A 5728-nucleotide genomic window follows, 5' to 3' on the forward strand; every position below is an offset into this window, starting at 1 on the left:
TATTTGGGAGTGGATGTGTACCAGCTAAGAATGCATGTCCTGCTTCCTTTGCAGCTAGAAGTAGACATTTGACACAACTCTGGCCACTGAGATGTAAACACTGTTTATTGGATATGGTTTCTGGGAAGATTTTTTATTGCAGATTGACCCAGCTGGCATGTGTATCTTTTGCTTTTTGTCTTTTTTCTTTCTGTCTAGACTGCGGACATGATAATTTAGAGCTCTAGCATCCTGGCCACCTTCATACTAGTAGCAGATAAAGATTATCATTCCTATAGCCATGAAATAAAATCACTATCCTGTAGTATGATTGTGTCAGTCAGGTCACATACACACACCTGAACCAAGATAAAATGTCTTTGTGTGATTAGAAGATGATTTATGTAAAACTAAGTTCCTGGAACACTAATTCTCTAGGGAAATGCACCTATTTTAATTGGTTTAGTCTAAGAAACATGTATCTCTGAACCTGAAACTAATTTCTTCCAGAATACATGGCTGATATGTATGAAGAGGCATTAAAAGTGGATATTTAAGAAGTCACCTGCAATATGGACTCTAAAGTCTGTATTATTATCCAACAAACATATAAACCCCTTTCTTCATTTACCCATTTAAATAAACTCACTCTATAGGAAGATAATCTAAGCTACCCTTCATCTAATATACTTCATATCATCCTTTAAGAATAATCTTAGACATCACTTTTCCCACAGTGCTGTCCCTGGGCTCCTCTTCCCCCATGCTGTGTCTGCTCCCCTCTGTGTTTCTAACTAATCTTTGCCTACCTTTATCATTTCACTTATCACACTATAGGGCCATTATCGTGTTATTTGTCTAAAACATCTATCTTGTTGCTATACCATCCTTGTATACACTAGTCATTAATTCAATATTTAGCCCATACTGGATATTCAATAATTATTGGTGGAACTGTGATTCAACTGTGATTCTATTTTAGTTTGTGTTTTCTTCAAGCCTATATATTACATTATATATATATGTATATCAGAATATCAAGAAAAGGAGTGAAGACTAATTACAGCTATTTAAAGTTTCAAAAAGTTTTCTGACCTTGTAAACTTGAATAACCAGAGCATCACTGGTCATATGTTAATGGCTATAAGCTTAGAATGGCCATATAATTCCCAAAGAAATTTAAAATATAACTAAAATCTGAAAAATAACACAGGCAAATGTTAAGTAAAAACAAAAAATCCAGCTATCATCATAACTCTTTTCTTAAGAGCCCAAGCGCATACTCTCCTCTCTCTCACACACATACACACAACATACACACACAGCATTTATTTCCTTAGAATGGCCAGGTAGGCTGTGATGATGCTACACACTTATGGTTATGAGATTCGGCAGCAGCATAGCCTGCCTCACAGCACTTATTTTAAGTGTTTTCACGTTCTACCATTTCTCTTCTTAAAAAGGAATTCCCATAATCAGTTTATTTAAAAAATAACAAGAGTAATTAACGCACAGCAATATATCATTCTCCTTAGGATTTTTAAATAAAAAGAAGACAAACGCTGAAAAATTAAAATCTGATTTTTCTGAAAAGAAGAGCATATTGTTCACTAAGTAGAAGTCATGAATTTAACTGAGTGTGGAAACATTTAGTTTAGAAACGCATGGACAGCCCGGAGTCCGAGCTGGTCCCTTACCATTCTCGCAGCCGCCCGCTTCCTCTCGCCTTCCAACATGGCAGATGCCGCTGTGTCCTTCGCCAAGGACTTCCTGGCAGGTGGAGTGGCCGCGGCCATCTCCAAGACCACAGTAGCACCCATCGAGTGGGTCACACTGCTGCTGCAGGTGCAGCATGCCAGCAAGCAGATCACTGCAGATAAGCAGTACGAGGGCATCATAGACTGCGTGGTTCGTATCCCCAAGGAGCAGGGAGTCCTGTCCTTCTGGTGCGGTAACCTGCCCAATGTCATCAGATACTTCCCCACCCAGGCTCTCAACTTTGCCTTCAAAGATAAATACAAGCAGATCTTCCTGGATGGTGTGGACAAGAGGACCCAGTTTTGGCGCTACTTTGCAGGGAATGTAGCATCAGGTGGTGCCGCTGGTGCCACATCCGTGTGTTTTGTGTACCCTCCTGACTTTGCCCGTACCCATCTAGTAGCTGATGTGGGCAAAGCTGGAGCTGAAAGGGAATTCAGAGGCCTTGATGACTGCCTGGTTAAGATCCACAAATCTGATGGGATTAACGGCCTATACCAATGCTTTCATGTGTCTGTTCAGGGTACTATCATCTACCGAGCTGCCTACTTTGGTAACTATGACACTACGAAGGGTATGCTTCCAGATCCCAAGAATGCTCATATCTTCACCAGCTGTATGATCGCACAGTATGTCACAGCGGTTGCTGGGTTGACTTCCTATCCGTTTGACACCATGCGTCGCCTCATGACGATGCAGTCAGGGTGCAAAGGAACTGATATCATGTACAAAGGCACGCTTGACTGCTGGAGGAAGATCGCTCGTGAGGAAGGAGCCAAAGCCTTTTCAAAGGCGCGTGGTCCAATGTCCTCAGAGGCATAGGCGATGCTTTTGTGCTTGTCTTGTATGATGAGATCAAGAAGTTCACATAAATTATTTTCTAGTTTTTCTCCCTCTGTGAACAGGCATATTGTATTATATCACGTTATCTTGAGCATTCTTGACAGACTGTTGGCTGTCTGTTTATCAATGGCAACTATTTACTGGTTGAAAATGGGAAGCAATAATATTCACTGGACCAGTTTTCTCTTAAAGCCATTTCCATGATGATGGGACCCAATTATATATTTCAGTCACTCCTGATAAATAACAAACTTGAAGAAATAAAAAATATCTGAAACACACACACACACAAAAGAAAAGCATGAGCATCATAATGAACTAACTTCTATTTAGGAAAAAAAGCAAACATAGATACAGACACCTCACACACCCAGCTGATTTTTAAACAGGAACAATAGCCGTAAATGTATATTTTATATTCTGTCTAAACATCTCTCTGCATGGCTGTAAATATGTCCAGGTTAAGTGAAAATGTTCCCAATTGAAGTGTGCCATTATCCATTCTATCCTTTTTCAGCTCCACATGTACAGTTCTAAGGTAAACATGCAGTTGTACACTTGGAAAATTTTGATTTCAAATCTTGACAGCACATTTCCAAAGGTATAACATCTTAATCAAATTTAGAAGTAAAACATCCCTGTTCTGAGCTTGGTTGCAAACCTAAAATTATATAACATACATGTTTTTATGCTTTGTCAATTACATTTGAAATAGGGGACTGTTTGTTTCAGTCCTTCTAAAAATGAGACGAGGATGAGAAAACAACCTATTTCCTTATTAGGTTCAGAAGTCAAAGGACTCAGCCAGGAGCCGCAGGCTTCAAGAGCATAGAAGATTAAGACATATATTGGATTCATGATGGAGGGCAGAAAGTTCATTTTCAAAATAAAACAGAATTTTATTCATATTCCTTTTAAAATTCAGATTGCCATTTGCCAGCTGACCTGTGACACGGCAGCAGTGTATTACATTTTCAATGAGCAGTCTGTCTGGAGCTGCTAGTGGGAGAAACCGCGTCCTGGCTTCTAGGTTTGTATTTTTTTAAGTAAGATATTGTTGTCAGAATTTTAGATGGTGCAAACAGGGGCAAGGTAACATATTTATTTTTAATAAGGAGAAGATGTAGAATAGTATAGTCATCAGTATTATGCATGGAATAATCCTGTACAAAAAAACACAACGGCTCAGGTAAAATGTGTATATGGCACCATCAATGATGGGGACGCCAGCATTTCGATGAGAGATAAGGGCAGGCCAAAAAAAATGAATCTTTATTTAAAAAATAAATACATGAGAATGCCTTTTTAAACAAATTTTGGTGGAGTGCAAGACAAACCAAGGTTTTCTATAGTCAAGAACTAGATTTATCCAGCTCACCATCTGTCAAAATTATATTATAGACGACACATATGCATAGATACAAGATCGCTGATTTTCATATATATTAAAACCTGAAACTACTGCAGGATATGAAAACCTACAAACTGTTAAGCCAAAAGGCTTACATCTAGAACTTTTTTTTTCCTCAATATTGTTTAATTCTATTCTCTTCCTGACTACATGCAGGAGAAACGGACATATAGTCCATGGAAATACATAAAAATTAAATTTTCTTTAGGAAAAAATCAAACTAGAAACTTAAGAAAATATAGAAAGTAAGAGAAAAGATGCACTTTTCCTTATTTTGGGGACCACTTTTGAGAGTGAATGTGTGTAGTTCATATCTTAGATTGGAGGAAAGTGGTTTTCAGGGAAGGATGAGGAAAATTTTTAACGTCCAATAAACAGAAGTGATACGTGTAAAAGCAGAAAACTAGCAGTCGTGATGAGACACGGCACAGTTCAGTTAACTTGAACCAGGACAAAGCCGCCCATATTTTGCCCCGAGCATAGCTTTGCGCTAAGAGTTACTACGTGTGTTTTGTTAACCTCCTACATGGAAAACAAAGGGCAGCAAGCACACCAGTTGTAACTGATTTGGCACCAGACTTTTAACATGATCAGAAGAGAGAACTGTTAACCTCATACTTACTTTGAACAAATCACATTTACACATTTTTCTCATATATTAATAAGAATAGTATGTTTACTTGGTAGCAAGTATTGGCTTTAATCCATTTGCTGCATTTAAATAAATGACTGGCTTGTAAGCACAGCTCTGAAAGCTTTCTTTTGTCACTGTAGATGGTTTTGATATCATATCCTGCCACAATAATTGAACAATAACAAAAAAACCCAAGTTAGTGAACTATTTAATTCTCTCTTCTTATCAATAATAACATGAACTTTCCATATTATACAAAAGAGTCTCAATATTCCTTTTTATTAGATATTTTCAGGTGAAGACTTTGATAATTTTTTATTTTTAAGAAATGACAGCAGAATTGAATTGAATGACAATGGCTTTCACTTTAAGAACAGCTGTTCTAAAAGCAGGTCATTTCTATTATAATTTAAAATTGATGACAAGAAGAGAAAACTAGATATCTTTCTTAGACTCTGTCCAAGTGTGTTTGCATCCTTATCACTGCAACTTACGATCCATAGATCATGAGGTAGCAAAGCCCATCCAAATTCCTGATGGACAATCTCCCTCTAAAAATTCATATCATTCTCTTTTTGTAGTTTCAACATTTAAATTAGATAAACACATTGTCTTTCCACTAAATGTTTAAAGATCAATGATTTTAAACATTCTTTGTGTGTGTGTGTGTGTGTGTGTGTGTGGTTTTCTTAGCCAATGGGAAAACTGACGAAATTATTTTATTATAAGCTTTGTTTTATTTTAATTGTTAAAACACATATTGAAGTGCAAGGAATTTCTATAATATTCAAAACAAAAGAAAAATATTCTGATTCTCCTAAAAGAAAGGAAAGAAGAAGGAAAAGAAGGCAGGAATTAAGGATGGAGGGAAGGAAATAATTAGCAAACAAATAAAGGAAGAAAAGGGAATCCTTAAACAAATAAATTCTGAATACAGAAGAACTCCTTTGGGATAATATGATTTACATGTGCTATATGTCAAATTACATACACTCTTTCCTCACACGCCTCAGACACGAAAGCCTGCAAATCCTGATACTCTGGCTTTATCTATGCTGTCTATTAGTCCAGTCTGCCTAGACCTAGTGCTAGAGAACAGATTT

At 37.2% G+C, this 5728-nt stretch overlaps 1 pseudogene; it reads left to right on the forward strand.

Annotated features, from left to right (window-relative positions):
• The first annotated feature begins 1710 nt into the window (after positions 1–1710).
• Positions 1711–2609, forward strand: LOC102532712 (ADP/ATP translocase 2 pseudogene; annotated as a pseudogene).
• Positions 2610–5728: the final 3119 nt, after the last annotated feature.

Source organism: Vicugna pacos, chromosome 5 (assembly GCF_048564905.1).
Source record: "Vicugna pacos chromosome 5, VicPac4, whole genome shotgun sequence".
NCBI lineage: Eukaryota > Metazoa > Chordata > Mammalia > Artiodactyla > Camelidae > Vicugna > Vicugna pacos.